The 24,108-nt window shown below is 36.1% G+C and overlaps 1 protein-coding gene across 3 annotated transcripts in view; it reads left to right on the top strand.

Moving 5' to 3' along the window:
* The first annotated feature begins 12,548 nt into the window (after positions 1–12,548).
* Positions 12,549–24,108, top strand: part of LOC124153677 (UDP-glucuronosyltransferase 2B7-like) — a 372,180-nt gene continuing 360,620 nt past the window's right edge. For all 3 annotated transcript variants that reach the window (XM_046526984.1, XM_046526982.1, XM_046526983.1), the window contains exon 1: positions 12,549–13,518. The gene's annotated coding sequence lies outside the window, so the exon portion shown is untranslated. The remainder of the gene's footprint in view (positions 13,519–24,108) is intronic.

Raw genomic sequence — 24,108 nt, 5'->3', positions numbered from 1 at the left:
TAAAGCTCGTTATTACTTCTGTACTAGATACTATTGTCAAGGCACGTGTTTCACTCGGGCCAAATTGCTTCAAGCATTACATTGGCATTTCATTTTCAAATTTTCGTGGAATGACCTAATTTATATGGATGGTAAGTCATTTTGATACAGATTCCTTACTCAAATACACCCACACAAAATAAATGTTGGCGGAACTTTATAAGTGCATTTGTTGTAGTACACTTTATTTTATATGGCCAGATTTTAGCTCATTATTTGGGAGGAACCCTGGGGGCACAGTTTAATAATGAAAACTTATTACAGCACAGATGCGTTGAATTCAGGGAGCGTTGCTCTGCCAAAAATACGTTGAAATATTCACTTTGTGTACGTTTCAAGATCTTCTTAGAAAATTATATTTCATTTTTTTATATTTCCAAAGATTTCCAACTGGCTTTTCATATTTTAATGGGCTTCTGTCGTTCTATCAATGATTTATGTATGCTTTTGCTTGTTTTCCTCCCTAAAAATTAAACTTAATAATTCAGTACTGAAGTTTAATTAATTGCAAATATACTACTGAAGGATTTTTTAAACATAAAATATAAAGGTTTTTCCTTAAAAGGAGAGAGACTAGATATGTATCCGTTGACTGGGGTGCTCCGACGTAGTCAGGAACTGCTGGAAACTCTGATCCGATTTTCAACTTTGTCCTGCATTGGAGAAAATTGGAAAATCATTGAGAGAAACTTTCCGGGAGCAATATAAATATCTCAGACTCGTTATATAATGAAGATTTTATGTGGATTGTGGATTTAATTTATCCGTGTTTATCGTTGTCAAAGGTGAAATATCAGTCCTTTATTTTTTTTCATTGATTTATGAATGCATTTTCTTACTTTTCTCATCCAAGATCAGTGGCTTAGACAGAGAGGGGGTTCCGGACCCCCCCAAAATATAAACACACAATTATTTTCCTTCACAAAAGAAAACCAAGTATTGAAAAAACATGAATTTAAAAAATATTTCTCTAACAAATTAAGTTTTTTCAATTATGAAAAGTGTTAAAATTAGTTTAAAACCCATTACTACTTTAAAACCCTGTTTTTCGAAAAATTCCCCCCTGGTTTTGGACCCCCCCCCACCCCCGAACGAAATTCCTGGATGCGCCACTGTCCAAGATGAGTGATTAGGTGGATGAATGAGGAAAAAATATCATTGATGACTATTAATAAATGTTTGCATCAACGAGAATGAGAGGGGAAATAATGCTTTAGAATGAAAAAAATAATTTTCTTATTTCATTCTTTTTTCTTAACGGAAAGCGGGGAATAATGACTAATGACTTCTTTATAGTAAGTGCAGCTATGCAGCTCCACCGCATTACTTGCACTATCATTTATAAACTACTACACCGTAAAAACTATATCAGTTAAGTAATCGCTGGCATTTTATGATTATGAAATTGACATCATGATTTTTACTAGCCCACTCATAATTTTTGTAACCTTCTAAATAATTTATTAAGGTTTAAAAGGCAATGAGATCCGTAATGACCTGCTATGCGTGACTGCCATTTTTACTGATTGATTATTTATTATTATTTCAATTTGAAGTTTTATTTTCATTGAATTTAATGCACAAAGAGCATGAGAGGCATTAGAATTTTAATCGTATCTACGTGGAAGTTTTTCTTTTTCAGATATAATTTTGGCTTCGACTTTTGGATTTTATGGTGCCACCTGTTGTGCTCTTGTTTATAATTACTCAGGGGATTTGACTGCAGAGACTTACAGAGGTCCAAAGACGGAAAACCTTAAACTAACTTGACATTAGCAGATATTTTCGAATGCGGCAAGGTCGGTCAGGTCATGGCAGGACAATAACTTCGAAGGATTTTTCCCCTTCGAGGGAGACCTGCAGTGAGAGGGGCCAATCCTCAACGGTAAGTTGTGATCAATGTGAGTAAATTTGAGTGGAAGCGATTTTCAGCTTTTGTGTAGGGTACAAAAGTTTAAATGGGAAATATGAGAAAACTTGGTAAGTCTGGCGAGAGCGTTTATTTTAATGATGTCTTCGATTTTGAATATATATTGCCATTGATTTTAACTTTGACGAAGATGGAGAAGTTAGGAAGTTATAATCATATATATTTAAAATAATATTAATTTATACCTATTTCGTTAATTATGATTGGATTGAAATTGGGAATTCATTTCCACGCCCCGGGTGAGGTTTACTATTTTGAGAAGGTGACCGGCAGCATAACACGGTACTTTATCTACAATTTCCATCATTTTTGATCAATGGGGTTAATATTGGTGTGATATAATGTCGAAAAATGGCGGGCCCTTTTTTTCGGCAAAACCTGATATAAAGTAGGCAATATATTTAGTTAGAGAAAAATAAGTTCTCCTTTTTTTTATAAGAGTATTCATTAGGGATAGTTTAAGAGTATAAAACAAAAATCTCGGAAAAAAGTTCGCGGCTGTGAAAATGAACGCTGTTTTTTGATCGCACTTCACGTCCCGGCTTCGCGACGCGGGGGCTGAGATACTCTGTGACACTGTTGGATATTTCACGTTCTTTCAAACTTAATTATTTAAATCCCCCCAGTTAATTTTTTTAATCATTACAAAATTATTCAATAGGAATATAAAGTCTCAAGTAGCTTTAAGTGTTCCGTATTCTTAAAATAATTCGTTTCAGAAGCTTTCGACCCGCAGATGTAGCACCTCACTGTAGCACTTTCAGTCAACGCATTGCATATCTTATAATCGTTTTTGTGTTTTTTAAAATCAATATCTATCATCAATCTTTTTTCCATCGATTTCAGAACAAGTATAAGCCTTGCCTTTCCATCTATCAAGGTTAGAACTGAGCTGAAATTAATAGAGTACTTTCCTGATTTCCAGTTTTGCAAGACATCTATCTGGCTTTGTAATTCCTTTCCATCTGTGCAACTTCCTTGGTGTCTTTTAGTCACTAAAGACAGTGGGCCGGCAATATATGGTTGACGATGGGCGAGGATTAACCAAAAATCGCTCTTGATTGCTTGTTTGTATAAATATTTTCTCCTAAAATGTAAAGTAACTGCGTGGCATAAGGAGTTCTGTTCGATGGCGGCAAGATCTGTCACTAGATGACTACATGGAGGAGATTCTATCCCTTACAAGGTTCATTTCTGTTATCACTTTGGTCACTTTTTAATAGCCATTCAAAAATGTCCACAGCACGGCGATAATTTCAGAGCGATCCTTTCTCTCCAATATTTTTCAGTATATTACTTCTTATGGAATTGCAAAGAAAGTTATAAATTTAATAGAATTTATGATTTCGAACATAAATTTCGGCCCTGATTTCAGCCTATTTCACCGTTAAATTTGACTCACTCTGCCAACCAGCAACGCAAGTGACGACTTAAACCATAATCAAAAGCGCGGCTGGTGAAAACACATCTAGAGGTCATCTGGAGCATCATCTATCGTAATATTCAAGGTCGGCCCGCTGAAGGCCCCAGCATCGCGTCGCGACGATGCATCGTCGAAGAGCTATACATTCCCATCATTCGGAAACCTGCAGCGAGCGGAGGCTTTTCCTCGGCAGTGGGTGGTTGGGAGTGCAGTGAAAGGGAAAGGACTCAGTTGAAGCGGGAGGTGGGGGTGCTCAGGCGAAGGGTGTGGGGCGTGGAGGGGGAGAAAGCGTGGAATTGGGGGAGAGTGGGGCGCGGTGCCTTGAATCCAGGTGGCGTGGTTACAACGATTGCGTGCCATGACGAGTTTCGTGCGACGCAATAATTTTTTTTGCCGAATAATCTGTTTCTCGCGCCGAATGTGAGAGCTCAACTTCCAAGCGTAACTGCAGTAAAAAGAAGAAGGATCGCGTCTGCAAGGACACCTGTTCCATGAGAGATTTTTCCCAACAGCAAGGTAATATGAGGGCATCGGGTTGGTGTGATGACTAGAGTGCTGGATTCCCACCCCGTAGCCTCGGGTTCGAATCCAGAGAAATTTCAGAGACTGCTCTTCCCGATCCCTGTTTGAATGATGTGTGGTGGACATTTAAAGTGCAACACTTCGTCCGTCGGATGGGACGTTAAGCCGCGGTCCCCTAGGCACCTTTCGTTAATCAAGAGCAGTCTAATATCGTCACTTGGTTTCCCCACACCCTTCCTTACCTACCATTCCCTCATGGCTCATATGACCTCAGCTGCCGGTCGCCTCCTCGATATACCCTTACACCTTGGTTATATAAAATTACTCGATAAGATTCGATGCTGACCTTGGTCTTTTTTTTAACACACTCGAGATCAAGATAAATCGGAAAAATCCGAGATCTCTTGATGGTATGATCGGTATGAATGGCTGACTGCGCGAAAATTATTGTTTTGTTGCTAATTATTAGTTGTAAAGATAATTTTTTTATCTTTTTCTTCTTTTAGTCATAAGCTTTAATTATATTTGTCAGAGGACATACCTATAAGACTTTTCCTAAGAGCACATTTAATATGCTCGAAGAAAAACTTCATTTACCTTCCATGACATATTACATCTAACTTAAACGTATTTATCTATTTATTCTTGTTTCTGTTTATTCTATATTTATATTTACTCTATGATGTTTGTACTGAACATTTTTTTGTTCTTAGAGGACATTAGTGCTTGAGCAATAAATATCTTTCCGAACCTAAATCTTAACATATTTTTCATGGTCTGGGTCCAACTCCTTATGCTATTAAAACCATAAATGAATAAAGTGATTTTCAGGTATAATTTTCTCATTCATTGGCTCAAAATTTGATTCAAAAGACCTTTAGGTATAGCAACTAGCGCGATACACGTGGGGAGATTGAGTATTAGCTGGCAATTTTCATTGATGAGAAATATTTATTATTTATAAATGATTACTATTAATAAATCATAAATTTTCATTTTATACCAGTTGACATTGTTTACATTATATGTAAAATATAATGTAAACAATGTCAACTGGTCACATATTTTTATCATACTTCTTTTTCATTTATGTCATATTATGAATCATTAAGCCACAGTTATTATTTTGTAGGATTTTTTATGTGGGTTCACATTATTCCTCATTAATAAGTGGACGCCATAACCTGAGCACTTATATGTAAATTATTGAGTGCATGACTTTTAAAGTTCACATAATGAGTGGTAGAAACTTTAATTATCCTGCGAATATATATGTAAAGAGCCCAGATGCGTTATTTGTCGAGAGCATTACCGAGTTTTTGATTTAATTTTTTTTTCTTCCCGGGAAAGGGCAAAATTTGATGCCTACGGAGTTAAATTTCAAGGATGTCCAAGATTAACTCCATAAATGTTTCCAAGCAAAGGTTTCTCCTTGAAATAATGGAGAAAACAACCTTCAAAAAGTTGCATCGAAACCTGAATCCCAGAACCCGTTGCAAATTGATCTGAAATTATTTATTTGGTTCGTCGGGGGAAAATCCGTAAACCTGACTCAAATAACCCAATTACTATCTAATTTTACATCTTTCTATTAAACATAAGTCCAGCCTGATTGCCAAACTATTTCTTAAATACCCAACGAGAGCATTTCTATCTGAGTTTTACATTCAAAATACTGAAGTTTATGTTCTTTTTTCCATTTCATGTGTATTTATTTTGATAAAGGAAAGTACAATGAAATAACAACATACATTACGTTCAATTCCAAAGTAATGTCATTTTTATTTTTGTTGATAATTCAGAATTAAAATATCTATATGAATGGATTTTTGTGGTATATTAGATGAATTATACCGACATTGGATTCTTATTCTTAGCAAGTATTTACTAAATAGAAGATTGTGTAAAATTTGGAAAAAAATCTCCTATTAGTATCATTATTTTTCCATATAATGTTATAAATTGTATTGCCTATAACACTATTTCATTAGTTGTTCTCTGGGTGATGAAATCACTCCGATGTAGTACAGAAGATGTTTCGCAAACCGTGACTTTAGTTTTTGGAACAGACCGACAATCAGATTTTTTGAGAATCTCTTTCACTGACCTATTCTGTGCCATATCTATCTCTCAAATATTTGGCCAACTTACCAATGTTCGCTTTTATTATCACATTATATCCTCCTTTCCTGTCCATCCATCTTCCCTCAAAAATAAAACAAAATCCTTGAATCCAGCTTTTCCTGAGATAAACTCATGAATAAATACATTTAGTTTTTACAGTACGTTTTTGAACGCAGTTTTAAGTAATTATAAACTGATAAGGCATTAAAGATAGAATATGTCTATGGTAATACTATAGTGTTTTAATTTTTACTTTACTTAATAAATCATGCTTTATACTTCCAATAGGAGTAGGATTAAGTTTCTATACCCCAATGTAGTGGGAAATAACTCACGTCATTGGTAGTGAATCGCTCGCCACATTGTGAGTTTTTTTACATTATACTTGAAAACATTCCTTGATACATTTTTGGTATCATGACACACTCCAAAAAAAATGCAAAAGGAAATGTTCCCCATTTTTACTACAAATCAGCATTGTTAAGAAAGGCAGATTAATGACCTTCTGTATTATCAATCATTATTTATTGCCTTTTCGTTGTGAGACATAATTTTTTAATGCAAAGTATGGATTAGTGTTTTTTCATAGGCCTCAATCGATGTACCTTTTACATGTCTGGACTTTCTAAGAGTTTCTTCTCAACATGAAAAACTTAAATTGGCTACGTATAAATGAATACCGTGAATGTAATACTTGTGTGGCTAGGCTCCCTAAGCTCCTCATGAATGGCGCCGTAGGTAATATAACGATATAACAGTTTTTTTAGTAGGATGGAAAGAGAAAAAAATGTGGATATCGTTCACTCAAATGCACGTCGTTAAACGGTCGTTAAATTCATATCGGAATTCGTCGGGTGACAAAATTGGTAATAATTGTTTATCGGCTACTTCTCTCATCGGTGAAAACCTTTTAAAATTATTAATCATATAACCTTTGAACGCTTTCCCAAATCAATTTTATGCTTTCAAACCTAATTTTTTACCTGTGAAGTTACTGGCACCACATTACGACAGAGAAAGGTCGTAATGCATGACGAAGGTTGATTGCAAGAGAAAATTAAATTACGTTTTTGAGCGCTATTATTCATATCCGTTATATGCGCTATCACAGTCTCTGTTGCATCACAGCTTTCCACTAAAGTAAGAGTATGCTGAATCGATGTGAAAAAACCGCATGCCTGTAATTTTGGGAAAGGGAACAATGACCTCGTCCAATGGATTGCGTGTAGGGAGAGCATAGCACTGTTGCAAATATTCTGAGCGTGCCTCTATTGGCAAATATTGGATTGATTTAATTTGAGAAAGAATTGAAAGTTGGCAAATAGAAATTTCACTGATACGAGTAACTTGGTTCTCAATGACCATTATGAAATTAAGCATTTATATTGTTTCATAAAGTTAAAATGGCGTTCAAAAAGTAATATTAAATTCACCATTGCCATTCTTTTTTTTTGTTTTCATCATCACACCTCTAGTTGACGTTGAAACTATTTTAAAAATCAATCTTACCGTTAATATTTTTGGCTCAAAGTCATCGCTCTATTGTGAGCTGCCACATTACTTATAATTAGCAGTCAAAAATCTTTGATTAACCTGGATTTTGGCTATTTGTTCCGCAACTTGGATCATTTATCGTGAAGTTGGGATTATAAGCTGAAGATGACACTCTCATCACTCCATACACCAATGGCCTAATTTTGGGGAGAGACTTTTTCAGTTCTCTGGGCTGAAATTGTGTACAACGATGGGCAAAATATACAGGCATTTGATAGATGCATTGTTAAACGTGTCATACATTAAATTTGGAATTGGTAATCATGGAAGATTCTGGAATGAATTTTTAAAATATCGTTCAAAAGGTAATATTCAATTTTCTAATGACATTCGTTTTTTGATTTCATTTTAAAATAGTTTCAGCATCCGGTTGGTGCTGAAACTATTTAAAAAATTAATGCTACCAATCTTAAATATTTTTAGCTCAAAATTATCGCTCTATTATAAGCTGATACACTACTTATGGAAACATACTATGGAATGGAAACAAGTTTTTTTCATAAGTTGGAGATCAACCCCAGTTAACAGCATTATTTAACCCATTACGGTCCAACGTCAAGGCTTATTCGGCAGACCTAGTGCTTGCATCAGACTCCACGAAATGTTTATCTCGACATCACAAGGCGATCATACATGGGCTCAAGGGATTATACAATGTTTCAAGAGATATAACACATCGAATATTTTCCAAGAATAAACTATTCGACTTGGATTTCATTAAAACCAGTGTATTTTTACTTTAAACAATAAAATAAGAACCCTTAGAGGGCAAAAATCAATGCAGTCAATTATTGTTTCGCTAAAAATTGTTTTTTTTTTAACTTTGATAAAAAAAATTGGACCGTAAACGGTTAGTCAGAATATGATTCGTAAATATATGATACCTGGAAATTTCAATAAAACTCAAAACAGAAATTATTCTCGCACTTGACATATTAGTTAAACACACTTTAAGCCGCTGTCTAGTAATATTGAAATGCAGCTACCCGTAAGATCACCAAAGTTAAGTTTAGGTGGAGCGAACTAGGAACTACCATTCATACCGTAACCGTGTTGCTCTTTGTAAGTTGTATGCAATTGGAATATAGAAAGAATACGGAGTGCGCTCAATCGACCAGAAAAGATTTAAGAGTCAGGATGCGTGACGAAGCCCTCATCTTCCAACATACAATCTACCAATATTTGCGACGTTGCTGATGACTTTTTGGGATAGCATGAGAATACGATAGATTTGCAACCCTGTTGCTTTTGATTGCCTGGTTTTCATAAATTACTTCTTTGAAATTAAAGTATGACTCACCGTACCTAATAATGCTCTATACAAATACTTTCTCTCCTTGCTCAATTTCACTCAATTATGCTGTGAGTCACATTGTTCTGAAAACATCATCTTCGCTCAAAGCGTTGGCTTCCGTCATTTTCCTGGGAGGTTCACCTAACAAGTACAATGGACGCACAGCCAATCATTCCATAATGCTTGTTAGTCTAAAGCCTGAATCACACGATCATTTTATCCATCATTGCTTAGTGATCACTATCGCGATCACTAGAGTGATCACTCGCAAAGGATCGTCGCCGGCAATTGTTTTTCGCGATCGCGATGAGGATTCCCATCGCTATTTATCATCACTCGTGCGGTCGCTTTTTCCGTCGCTAAAACCCCATATCAGCCAATCAGAACGCATTCCCGTATGGAGCGATTGCAGCGCAACGTTTGACAATCGTGGGAACGACATAGATAAACAAACACGCTATATATTTTCGTGATGCGGGTCCTATGACAACGAGCTGTGATATTGGAAGTGTTGCGGAAGGCGACGGTAGGAGGGACCGTGTGATTCAGAAAAATGATCACTGGAGCGATCGCTTTTCCCGTCGTGAAAAGCGATCGCTCTGGTGATCACTTTTCGCGACGAAAGAAAATGATCGTGTGATTCAGGCTTGAGAAAGAGCACCGATTACGCTCTGGATTCGCATAAATTTTTCGTGCTGAAAATCGTTTTAGGTACGCCCGGAAAACATTTGCGACACTGCCGTGATTAGCAGAACGTGTCATGCGTAAAGAGAACAGAAAGGAGGGTTACAGGAGCCCGTTTGCTGACCTGCACACAAAGAGGACAGTACCATAGCCGTCATTATCCCATTCGTGAAGAAAACGGGTTTGTTCACCATTCATGCGTTAAAATATGCAACTGTCAATTTGGTTAAAAAAATCCGGACTTTGTGAATGACTTCAATTGTGCCAGTGGAAAATATTCTTCGGTAAACAATTTTTGTGTAGTAAAATCAAGTGATTTAAGGAAAAATGAACGATATATCAAATGCGCTTACTTTCACATTTACCTTTTGCACCCATAACTGGAGAAATTTATCAGAGAACAGCTGTTTCTGCGCTCCACATTCGAAATTCGATGGTTTCATCTCGGCTTGAAAACAATATGAATTGGAAAAATCTATGGCTTCGGTGCCTAAATCATTTGGTCAAGTAGTAATTCAGAACAATGACTCAATGCAAAGACAATCTTTAAAAAAAATGAGACTTTCATCCCTATTAGCACCAAAAGGATTATATTTGTATATATTTAATATTTCGAAATACATCGGTATACATATTTGCAAATCTGTATATTATAGATATTTTATACATGTCTGATGATCCATGGTCCTAGATGTATAGCAGAATCTTTTAATGATATTCTTACGGGGTAACCGGGGATCATCAGACATGTATAAGCTATGTATAATATACAGAACTACGACGAGTTATACGTATTTAATCTATATAAAATCCATATTATGGCAGCAGATATAATACGTATAATATCTAGATGTTATCTGCTTGGTAGAGGACGTTTTAATGTATTTCATACATATGTAATATGTATGCAGTGTATACTATGATACGTATTAAAGCTAGATTAATCCTTTTGGTGCTACTAGGCATGTTCTAGTTTGTGATAATTTTAACTAGTCGCAGTATTAAGAGCAATGGACTATTTTTTTGTTTTTGTGCATTATCTGGTCATCTTAGAATAAATAAGCCACGGTTTTTTTTTAAATCAGCTAATCTTAAACTGATAGCGTTTTCAGGGAGTATCCAACCTTTTCTTTGTGAGAATAGCATCTTACGTGAATTTTAATACACCAAATATCGAATATTTTTCTATCATCTGTAATTGATAAACTCTTTATTATAGATAACTTGAAATTGAATATGCAATCATAAAATTTATTAAAATATTAGGTGCTTTTTTTACAGTATAGTGGAGGAAAACATTAAGAATAGATTATCCTTCACGAGAGGATATATGTTGACACTGGGTAAGCTAGGAATTCCAATTATACGGGCTGTGTTGAAAGGTCAACCTAAGCCATCGCCGGTAAAGCCTTGCCCAAACCAGTTTAGCCGATTTGGATAATTGTCATTCAGTTCTTTCTACTTCTCGATATTTGGTTGGTTTTAAAAATCCAAACGGCAAAAGGAGGATGCCTGGTTATATTTCATACAGTTTTATATTTGTTAACACAAAAAATGCATTCTTTCATTAAAACTTTTTCCCATATTATTTTGGAAAAAAATCTAAATTCCGAGGTATTTCCATGTATTGTTTAACCTTTTTCCCGAAAATATTTCAATCCGTTTTACTCTACTAGTAAATTAAATTAATTTTATTAGTGTATCATGGGTTAATTGATATTAATCGCAATAGGTAAAGAGTAATCAAATTAAGAGACAAAATGCATTCATAAAAATATCAACATCAGGGAACAAAGAATGGTACTTCAAGCTTGTAAGTAGTGCATCGGTCACCCAGCTATTGCATAAAAAAATTAATATTTACGCATTCACATACAAATATGCACAAATATTCGACTCTTCCTGCGAAAAGTTAAAGATTTTGCCTCGTATTCAAACTGACCGAAGATTAAAAGGAATGTTTTCTGATATTAGTTCACTTTTGTTTATTAAACCAAAGTTTTTCTCTATTTGTACCGTCATATCTAATATTTTCGTTCATCACAATGAAAACTATCGCTCTACTTTTTGTACGGAATAGATTATTTTTTTGAGGTTATTGCATGTAGAAAAATAACCCTTAGGCTCTTGTCAATAGAAAACTGATGCAATACCAACGCGATGATGATGACGTCGTCCGTGAATTTTGTGGCCCTCGCCTTTCTCAGATTGGTAATACATATAATGTTATAGATGTTCTTAATTTTTTTTTCTCGGAAATAAATTTTTGTGTTATATAAACGAAAAAATTTAGATTATATTGGTTGAATACTTTTGGCTATAAAGAGCACGGTTAAGGTAACGTGCAGCATTGGTTACAAATGGAATACCGGGACTGAATATCATTATTTTCATTTATGATTTAACTTATTAAAAGATAATTATTGTTACGGTATGTTATTTTCCGGCATAGAACTTTTTTTGGCTATCATAAAATCCTATCGTCGTTAATTTTTCAGTCGATTTACATATATGACTACTTCTGGTGAATTATGATTTTCTCGTTATAATTTGATGAAAATGAAGAGGAATATTAATGTTTAATTCAGCGAATCGACAGATTTCACCCTTGGCGTATCAGCCCCGTATTTTTGGTGGGTTAGTCGTCAGCCTTGTAGGGATTATGAGGCATTGGTGTTGGAAGTGTGGAAATATTTGGGAAAACAAATGAGGAAAATTTATCTTCACCACATTAGTACATCGGGAAGTCTAGAAACCTACGTACGGCAGCAAAGGTCGCGATATAGTATCACCGGTCAAGCAGTGGGCAAACCAAGGGCTCTCCATCCCACTCCTTTCCCTTTCCTTATCGCCCACCACGTTCCCCTACTTCCACCTGTCAATCCCTGCCCCTCCCCTCTCTGCTCACTCCCGCAAACCCCCCCGCCTCCCTCCCGCCACCTCTGGAAAGAAAGCGCCCCGCCGGTCTTGCGAGGACCATGGTCGCGGAGGCGCCCTCAGTCTTCCGCGCGCTCTCAAACGGCGTGCCCGCCAACCCACGGCCCGCTCCCGCTCCCGACTGCAAGTTTTTGGGGCATCCGTGCTGCCGCCGGAAAAACCTGCTGGTTAACTCTCTGGTCCCGCCCAGAGGACCCGATCACTAACCGTAGCCGGTGGAAAGGACCTCCCCAAGCACCGCCTGAAAAAGAGGAGAGAATTGAACTTCGGACACCACACTCTATGCCCAGGAATATTTTCCAACGACCAAAGTCCAGGGAGATCTTACAATAGCCAAGGAGTAGAGTATTGGTAAATAGCGGCAAAGTCTTTTGCTGTTGCCTGATTTTCGATCAGCCAGTGTCGCACCGCACGATTGGCCAAGAAAGTTGCTCTTATAGCCAAGTTTCCGAGCTCTGGATGATACTGACTGAATCTTCGGCTGCTGCTTTACTTTTCATCTGCCAGAGTCATCCCAAATTCTTGCTCTAGGGAAATCCAAGAATCGCTGTAGTGCACAATATTGGTAAAGTCACCTGCTGTTGCCTGGCTCTCCGTCTGGTGGTAAAGCACCATACCCTTGATCTAGGAAAATAAGAGGATCACATACCTGGTCGATACTGATAAATTCACCGGAGTTCTTCTATAGCTTCTCCAACCCCGATTCTGAGAAGAAATAAGGTGAAGGAGCATTTGCTTCTCCAGGCTCGTTGTTTTTTTCCATCGTCTCGTTACGGTGACTGGATTCCTTTGGCCCGCTCGAGTGTGGTGGGATCCGACACGGACCTGTGTCTTGCTGTCCTCCTCGGTGTAGTGGGAGTGGAGAGGAGCTAGTGTTTTCTTTGGCGGTCGCCTTAGTCCCAGGAGCTGCTCGGCCACCCGTTCATCTTCGACGTCGGAGGTCGTCGCTTCTTTTGCCACGGGGAAATAGGGCACGGCTAAGCGGAGGAAGACAATAGAGGATAGCCTGCGGTGAGTATTTTCTTTTTGACACTGAATTTTTTTGCTTGTTCCTCTCTGTACTTTCTCACCTTTTTTCAACGGCATTTGTTTCAACGGTCCCCTTTTCACGGCCCAGTATTTTTGCTTTGGTGTTTTCCCGTTTCTCTTGTCCTCACCTGATATTCATCTTCAAAAACAGTCTTTAGGGTCAAAAGTTTACTCTTGATAAGGCGCCATGCCTCTCGTAATGGCTAACGTGTAATGGTCTAGTAGCCTTGACGCTGCGGGACAGTACTCTTTGGAGCAGGTGTCATTCATAAATTTCCTGGTTTCACTTTCATGCATCAATTTGTTTTAAATGTAGACGTGTATATTTACTTGCAGTTCTAGTGATTTTGAAGATAATTACTACCTATATGTGCCAGTAGCGCCGGATAAAGAGTAGCTGCAATATTTTATATCACCAGGCGTTTCTTCCCCTATTTTCTTATTATCTAGATTCGTGCCCTGATCTTTTTTCAGACGTTTGTTTCAACGGTCCCTTACTCTAGACCCGATTCTCTTTCCCAATATGTTCAACGTTTTCCTCGTCTCCTTACCACTTATTCTTTCTCACAAACGTCTGCGACTTGAAGGCAATGACAATCACCTGAGATAAGGGGTAAAAATAGGCTCGTATTTTGTCTTAGCTTTAAAGTTGTTTAGACTGACCTTAATTCATTAGAGTTTTGACTTTGCTTTCTGATAAGAAATAATATGTTTTGAGGCGCCATCTGCCTTCAAAATCACCCTTAAATGTTGTTAACATTTAGTGTAGTGTCACTAAATGTCTTTTTTTCTCTCTAAACTTTTTTAAACTGACATATCCGTGCTATCACCTCTTTTTGAGCAATACCTTAACGGCCCGCAAACTTTCACATAATGATTACCTCCATTGTTATTCTCAGTGACCTTTCAGGACAATCTTAGGAAAAAACACAGTTGAAAACACGAGATAAAAATTTACCACCTCATCCTAAATAAAGGGAAAATCTAGAATAATTGGCCGATAACCTGTGCACTGTGAATCAGCTGATTTAGGGCTGGAATTATTACTTAGGATTTTAATGGCTTAACTCTTTACTTTTTTTTAATTTTTAACTCTTTAAGGTGATGTTATTATTCTGTGAAATGTGTATGTGCCAAAAACTCACAAATATTGAAATAAATGGGGAATACATATGAACGTCCGATTAAAGGTGATCGAAAAAATGAAAATCTTCTTCTTCTTAATCTTTCTCGCCTTTTTCCTGCGATATCTTGACGGTCTCTCTATCACGCTCCACCTATTATTGGATATGTTTCCCTTCGTATTTCCCTCATCTTGTCTCTCGTACCTTTACCAGGTCTTCTTCTACGAATAGTGGTCAGAAGTGAAGTCCCCTGTCATTCGCTTTGGGACATGGATTTGATTTTGTGACTTTTCGCCGCGGCAATGGAAAGCGTGTGATCGATCTCGTTCTGCGATCCAACAACAGCCTCGAGGCAATGAGGCGCTGAGAAGTGGAGAAAATCTTCAAAAGTTTAGTTGACCAACAGTTTAGCATATAAGCAATACTTACAAGCAATAGGTATGAATCATAAAACAGCTGATAAAATCTGTTTGTGAAGACTTCTCTCCCATTCATGGACTTGTTATTTATATTGTTAATCTCGATATTTTTGCAAAACCACAAATTATGGTTTTTATCTCCATTCTCTTATTAAATAAAGTATGAGGAAATAAATATTTAAATGGCGAACCGAATTGCTATCAAGATTTGCGTGCTGTTTTTTGTAACATCTAATATTGCACCCGAGAAATCGCTCTTTCATTATTTTTTATCTCTCCAATGGCAGAGGGATGTGGTTTAGTTCTCCAGTTATATCAAATGTAGTGATATATTAATATTAGCCTACGATGGGATTTTACCGATAAATACGGTGTAATGAGGAGTAACGCGAAAAACTATCGTGTCTACTTAACAGCATAATCAACATTTCACGATTGCTCAGAAAAAAATCTTGTAGTATTCCTTTTTGAGAAGTAAATACTCAGTGGCTACTAAAAAAAATTATTCCGAATTCACTCCTTGGGAAAAGCAGAATTCCTTATCTGAGCTGCGAAATCTTTAACTTGATAAACGTGAACGGGAGGGCTTCCATGCTTTTTAACTGATTTTATTTTGTTTTAGCTTCGAAATACCTACTTTTTCCAAATTTTATGAGGGTTGAATTCACGAAAAATTTCTGAGACTTTTTCTTTTTGGTTCATATCGCCTGTAACTGGAATCGCAACTCTCCGAGCAGCCAAACCGAAGTTTTCAGCGATACTCAGTGCATTTGGATCGCCTATCTTCCTTCCTTTAGAATTCGTAATTTTTTGACATTCCGAAGTTTTAGCTGAAAGTATTTGATTTATTCAAATATATTCAATCATAAAATGACGTCAAAAACTTTCTGGTCACAATAATTCTTCCAATGGCTGAATTGAAAACTCTTCTCTTATTTCTAAACTAATATTGTAAGTTTTTCAAGAAAAATAATTGGCAGGCTAATCCAATACTAAGTGTATCATTTAAACTTAATTTGCAGGGAAAGTATTTAAGATATGTTTTTTCAGACGATTTTTTCTGCGACAAATGCTGGACGTAAAAAGGAGGATAAGGCTATGAATAGAAAGTTTAGTTCTAACCCAATTTGCTCTCTTTCCTAGAAAGATATATTCCGGGAAATATTTTTCCTCCATATAGGAAATATATTTTCGCAAAGCATATGCTAATTTTAAAGCACCTGATTAGTAACTTATGATATGTACACAATCCGTTTACCATAAAAACCGAAAGACTAAATTGTGAAACTTTGATACTCTAATCATGATTACAATTACTCTCCCAATGGATTTAAGTGAGTGCTCAGCATGCACTGATACACCCTCTTGTTGTTTCTAACGGTAAAATACTTCCTTAGTTATAGAGTTCTCATCTTACCCTAATATCAAGAAATACCGTCTTTTTGAAAACTATTACCTGGCTGTAATTTTTGAAGTATTTTCCAGAAACAAATTTTTAAATTGCAAGTAATATTTCGATAAAAATTCACAGATTTTATTTATATATAAGGTTTTTTTAATTTTTAATGTTTTGACAGTCCGTTATCATGAATAAAATTTCCTGTTATACTCACCTTTCTTTAGATCACATGTATACATATATTCACTTGAACACAATATAATCTGGGTAATCTTCGTGATGCCTACTGCTTTGCGAATCAGCATTAACTTTATATACCTTATTTTGTGCCTACAAGCAACATGCACTTCCTCAGGTGAAGGTAGAATATTCATAATTACCTGTATGATTTTGAATCTATCTCACTCTTTCTTATTATTTCACACTTCGTATTAATGAGTGACTAATATTAAGCTATACTGAACAAATTAAACCAATAATTTTATATTTTTACAGGAGTTCCTTTATGCAATAATTCCTGTAAAAATTGCTACACTAACTTGTATAAGATTTTTATCCTCATTTTATAATTACTTACTCTTGAGCAAAAGGTGCAATTTCATTGAGTTCCTATCAAGATAACTGAGATGGCAGTTTTTTCATCCTTTATCGCCGGCTTTGGGGGAAGCTTATACGAAACCATTGCATGATTGGATAAATTAACACCATTTGCGTTGTAGTAGGAACACATTCCTTCCTAGTTCCGTTTCCTGCTAGTGTTTGCGAAGAACGCGAAAGTGCTCGACGGGGAGATAGTTCGCGCCCACGCGCTTAAATCATGCGGCGGCTGCGAGAAAGTGATCTCGCAGGAAATGCACTCACTCTCGCTGCTCAAGCAATAAAAATCCTTCAATATCATGGGCGCAGAGGGTTTTCTCCTCGCCTGCTTTTAAGCCACTGGGATCATCCATCTCCCTAAGCAATGCTGCTCAAAGCGAGACCTCTGAGTGACGCATCACATACCACGGATATTTTGTGCAAGAGCGTGTCCTATTTCTCGGAGGAAAATTGTTGCTATCATGCAGTATAAGCCCTTGGTGGATAGCAAGGAATGCTTCCCTTACACGAAAATTTTCAACGATCGTTTTTGGAATAAATCGTCATTGAAGTCATCTCTATCATGATGAGATTGAATGCATCACATTCTTTCAGCAATTTTCATGATTTATTTTCAAATTGTGGCTGTATCTCATTCAATTATGATCTTTTTGGGATTAGCAAAGTACTGCTATTTCCAAGAGCCTGATGCAATGAGCTTAAAAATATCAAAATATATTATTATAATGCCTCCTTTCCGCTGTTAAAGTGAATGTTTCATTCTAAACTTGTTTTAACTCTTTTTTGCCTTCGACTCTGAGTATGTAGTTTGCAAAGTGTTAGCAAATGCTCTTATTTTAAAAGTGACTAAATCTACAAACACTTAACTTAGAGGCTGAATTAAATTTTTCTCCAAGTTTATGGTAAGACCTTCAGGGGATCTGGAAATACGTCAGGTTTACCTCATTCCCATCAGTCGTTGAATATATTATAAGTGTGTACGCCAAACCAACGTATTTTCTAACATCACGTCATGTGCTCTCTTGGGATCTGTTGTCTTTCCGCGGCTTACGCGACACAGGGAGGAATTTCAAGGCAATGAAACAAACAACGCGAAAAATTCGTACGGGCAGCGGTAGGTTGGTCAGTGGCATTCTCCTACCCGTTGAGCTGACCTTGCGAATAGTTAGCGGAGCACTTGAAGGAAAAGTACGATCACTTTGGCAGCCCGACTTCGTCCTCAATTGTAAAACAAATGAAGCAACCCCCTAAAATGGGCGCACACCGGGTACGAAACCAGAGGAGTTGAGAAGCTCGTCGCTTTTGCCTCTTAAATTTCCATGGTCAAGAGGGCAGGAGAAGTAGTCATGCTAATTGACCTACGTCCATCTACGTCCGTCATCCTGTGAGCTTGTTCAGCAAATTAACTTCTCTGCGTTTAGTTCAGATTTACAAGCAGCACTCGCTTTAGTTTACGATTACACGCGTGGGTGGTTAATTTAAAATCCTTATCAACGTTTTCACTTGGATTTACTCTCGCCAATACTATATAACCCTCGTTTCGAGAGGTGATCTTATACTTATTGCATTATGCTTCGAAACTACGATTAATCATTTCTTTATGAAAACCTCGATCAGCGTTATTTTTTATCTGCAATTTAGCTATATATCGGCCTCGAGGAAGTGCTAAAATGACAGTTGGTTACTATTTCATTTTTTTCCGTAACTTCATGGTACTCTGGTAAATTCTATTAGTTTTAATATTTCCTTTGCATTATATTTGGCTTTTCCTTTTCTACCACTTTGCTATCTTGATAGAATCATATGGCAATTCCCAGTGAACACCAGAGAATAACTATCATGCTATTCCCGTCCTTTCATCCATTATACCCTAGATATTTACGTGAGAACACATGCAGAATGGCTGGGAAAAACTTGAGTGGTTAAAAAATCGAAGGAGTACAGGTATCCAAAGTAGTACTTGCCTCAGCTGCATAAATGCGTTGCATGTATTTCATCAAAAATTATTTTTTATTATTTGTATATATCTTGAATTATTTATTTTATCATTCTGCCCGAATAGACGCTTCAGCCTCGGGAAATTGGCGTAACTACGGCTAAAAAATTATATAAAATAGAGATCAGTCATTGATTCTTAGCATAGAAATAAAAGGCAGAGAGAAACGGAATCGAAAAGAATATCGCTAGCGGCCCTAGATAAATGAATATTATTCTAAAGCTGATGCGAATTCCGCAGTTACAAAGAAAATATTTTTGTTTAAAAAGAGAATAGTGCTTGATTTTGGAAATAAAAACTTATGAGGTTACTTGAGGCTTAAGAAAACTTTGTACTTTGTCTTTAGTCATAATATTTACGCATCTAATGCAGGGAAATATTACTGGCGTAATCCCGAAGAAAGAAAAACACGGAGAAAAATGACTAGCATCAAAACCATAATACTATAGCTCACAGCTTACGAATTTTAGTCCAAACCTCTGGCTAAAGTAGGAATTGAATCACCAAACTATTTTTAGAGAAATAGCTAAATGAACCCTGAGCATCGTCTTGCTTGTATCCTTTGAAAGTTTTGGTTTCGAGATGTTTTGCAGATTCGGCTTTTGAGGGAAAGAATTACTACTTGCTACATAAATTATTGTCCACTTTTTAATTAAATATTTTCCTCTGAATTTAATCTTATTGGATTTTCTGAAAAAAACGTAGATTATCTCTTGAAAACTTTTAAATCTGTTGCTGCACCTCGATGATTTCATGCACAAGCAGCTGCCTTATTATTTACATAATTTTATTTTTTATTTTCAATGTGAAATGTTTTTCAATATGAAAACGTTTATTCAGGTGTGCCAGGCATTTTTAATCTTGCGGAACATCCAGGAATCAGAAAATGGTCAACAATTCTAGTCATTCACGGTTGGTATCCAATAAAGGTTGTAATGACATTTTTTTAACAGCAAAAGAAAATTCCCCTCATAGAGACTATTCGTTGGTTATTCATCCCATTTGTTCATTTCAATTCATAGGAATTTTATTCTCCTTATGGGGAAGGAGATAATATTGTTTCGCCTGCAGACTGTACCAGCTATACTTTTATTTTATCCACGTAATATTTGATGCTGCATTACGGAAGAGGAAATAAAGAACGATAAAATATCATCTGCTAAAATATCTTGGAGTCAAACTCGATGGTTTATTCTTTATTAGCGTTAGCTCAGCAGTATGGAACGAGCACTGAAATTTCTTAAGCATGGAAACGTCAGTAATAGGGACTCCAAAGTTTTTACTTATCTAGAATGTATTTTTTTTCTGTAATGCTTTAACATGCTGTTATAAAATTTTATATTTATCCTTATAATGACATCATTCTACTTTATCGAAGAACATGTTGGATGGTGACCCCAAAAAACTTAATTTTAACACCGAATAACCACAATGGAATAAGGGTGAAGTTTTTCCAGGTACACCACCACGGGATATTCATGGTCCCTGAAATTGTTGGAAAAAATTTGTTGAGGTTAAAAATTTGTCAAATATATCACACGCCAAGAAAAGTCTTTACGATAAGACATTACGATAGGATACTTTAAATATCAGTTTTTCATTTTATCATTCTTGCGTCTGTAGTAACTGGGCGCTTCGTTGTACCATGATACTTCCTCGCAACTTTCATCTTCTCTAATTAACGCTAAACCCACATTGTTTCAGTGTAGCGAATGCAATTTTTTTTATCATTACTTTTGCTTTTTAAATGGATTTTGAGCCATATTGAGGCACATTAATAGACTTATGAATGGGAATATTAAAAAAAAAGTGTCCATTTAAATTGACCGCTACCATTTTTTTCCTCCTTTTTCTCATAAATTTATTTTTCCCCTCGCAAGCCTTCACTTCGTATTCGAGTGGATACTGGTGATGCCTTCCCTTTTGCTTTTAATTTCCTCTCTTCGGCTATCTGGAAAATCCATTGTGAAGCTCTGGAGCAGCTGCCTCTCCGTTCCCATGGTTTCGTCTTCTCCCACGCCTCATGAACTCTGCTCTTTCTCCACTGATTTAATCTCCCAATTTCATCGCCAGAATTCATCTCTTGGTTCCATTTTCTAAGCCCTTCTCGCTAGATGGATCCATATGTTTTATTTGTCTTCATACTCATCAACTTTGAGGATTTGCGTCCACCCCATGATTTCATGCTTTGTGATTTTCCTACTCTTCAATGATTGAAAAGAGATATTCCTACGTATAAATCAAGCCGGTTTAGATTTGTAAATGATAATGGGAAAACGGCATAAATTTTAAAGAATAAACATTTTTTCATGTTAGATCCTCGCAAAGATATCTATTTGTTCGGTGTCATACGTGTGAAGTCCGTCACTTTTCAAACCTTTGAAACTTTCTCCAATTTCTCACTTCTTCGCATAAAGCAGACCCTCTAGTTTCACTCCATCGCCTATTCCGGCCTCTGTATTCTTTTGAGCTGTCTGAAGTATTACCCAGTCCCATTGAGCATTGAGCTTGTGTTCTCATTTCTCACTTCTGACGATGTCATCATCTATGAAAAAAGGCATGAATTTCCATTAGTAAGCATTCCTTCGAGTGGCCAGTCAATTAGCAAAGCTGTGATTTTTTTAAGTTTTTTATACTGTTTTTTTAAACTGTAAATCAATAATGGAAAGTTTTTAATCACATATCTTATTTTTTTAAATCTTCAAATGGTCAATTTACTTGGATAATGTCACGATAGTTGAAGGAACTTTCTCAGAGACACGATGTATATTGGTGTTAAAAAATTTGTCAACAGTACGTATTTCAGATATTTTTATGATACTTTAATATTATCAAGCCAAACCGAAAAAAATACAGATGGTTAATTAATATTTGCTGGCCTTTGATTTTTTGGCCGTAGTCCCGTTAAATAATTATATGCCCTTTCATTAATATTGCGAATGACGTATTTCTTAAAAGTAAATTCATACGTGCATTAAACTTCAAGTCACTTCGAAAATTGGGCGCCATCAGCAAATTCTAAATCTATGTCGTAATTTACGAGTAGCTATGAGTCTATCACTTCGTAATATTTAATTGCAGATTTAGCTACTTAATTTTTTATATTGAAAGCTATTAATTATAATATCGCTCACATTTCGTGATAGCTACAAAAAATCAATGATTTTAGCAGTTACATAAATTAGAGTTCTGATTTAGGAATCAGTAATGCGTACGGTGCCATCCTATTAGTTTACTATTTTTTTCTAATTCGTCAGTTCAAACTGTATTCTACACTCTAGGTGTAACTCCACTTCCTGCAAGAGATATTTACCATCAAAAAACATAATAACCACGTTGTCGTAGAATAATTGATTGAATACATTTAATGTGTATTCTACATAATTCTTTTGTGAAAAAAATGCGTAGTGCGTGAAGATACGTACTTGGAAACTATAAAAACTCTGAACGAACTTTGTTATATCCCTAGGATATTTTTTTTACTTCAAAAGAGTATTATCTCTTGTACACATTCCACTCGTTCAATCACCCAGCAAATCACGTTACCGACCTCTACGTCTAGGCTAATATCACGTTCAGGGTCGAGCAACCAGTTCTTTTCCTAGGTCAGCCGCTCTTTCCTATGACCGACGGCCTTCAATTCAGCGTAGAAGACTGTTATGAGTTAAGTCAGTGCTCCGAATCCCCCTTCGCTAACTTAAACTTCCTATACCACCTTGAAGGAGATCGGCAGCATAAGAATCTAACTTCCGGTCTGGAGACAATCGCACATCATCGGTTTCCGCTTGCAATAAAGCCGTTGCGATGGTAAGCCGCAGATAGTCATGGCTGAAAACTCGCATGTTGGCAAGCAATGCATTCGGGAGAACTTAGTTAACTAAACTTGAAAATGTATTTTTATCCATGTTTTCTTATAGCTATCGAAAAAATTCAGTGAAATATTTACTGAGAATCACCCTATGATGTTGAGATTTTTTAATATTTTAATGTCCTGAGAGGAAAAATAGAGCATTACATCTTTATAATGATGGTCACAAGTTTTCCAATTGTAGGATTTCTATTCTTAATGTATGTGTGCCGTATACGAGTATTGGTAAAAACAATCAAGTTGCAAAAAGCATTTAGGTAAATGATAATCAACGGCTCCAAATGCACTAATATTACAAGATTTTCAAGTACACATAGAAGGGAATGGTCCCGTATTCCGTGATAGCTAAAATACGTTAAGTGTGTGATGATACAGGAATGGTCGCATTCTTTTGATTTAATAATCCAATATTCTCAACAAGTGATGCGTGGGCTCCGTGAATTCCATGTCTTCAAATTTTTACCTCTCCTTTAAACAAAAGTCTTCTTATCTTTCTTTTAAAGGTAGTTTACATTTCAATTAAATGGATATTTGTCAATTATTGAAGGATAGAATTTGCTTGATGCATTACCTTTAGGTTTCACCCCGATTGCTAAATAGTTATTATTAAAATTGTATCGGTATTTTTTTATTTTTATCGACAGCGACCCTGAATATGACTGTTGTTCAGTATTTACCACGATAATAATATCTATAGAGGAATCAAATCCCGGGTTGGAATGAAAAACAAAGTTGTGAAAATTTATCGTTTCATTAATAGTCTATTCCTACGTATTAAAATTGTAAGATCATTGACTTATTTTTACTTTTAACATTAGAGTGGATGAATTTAAAAAGGCAATTAAGTAGAATAAAGTGTTATCATATTCGATACAGCACCTCTGCTTCGAGATCATTGAAACTGAGTATACGCTACTACTTGAAATCAACTTATTATGCTGGGTTATAGTTAGGATCGTCATTCTAATATTAATTTAATTGTTACTTTTTTAACAAGAAACAGGGCTATCAGAGCTTTTTAGGCAAAACACTTGATTCATTTTGGGATAAAAAATTAATAATTATTATGAAATTTTCTAGCTGAGTTATACTGCGTATGATCATTAAAATCATTATTTTTTTAACAATAGCTCATTTTTGCAGTTTCCTTTCATCGCATAGACAATTAA

Source organism: Ischnura elegans, chromosome 2 (genome assembly GCF_921293095.1).
Source record: "Ischnura elegans chromosome 2, ioIscEleg1.1, whole genome shotgun sequence".
NCBI lineage: Eukaryota > Metazoa > Arthropoda > Insecta > Odonata > Coenagrionidae > Ischnura > Ischnura elegans.
The sequence above is the reverse complement of the archived record's forward strand: the minus strand, read 5'-3'. Positions and strand labels throughout refer to the sequence as shown.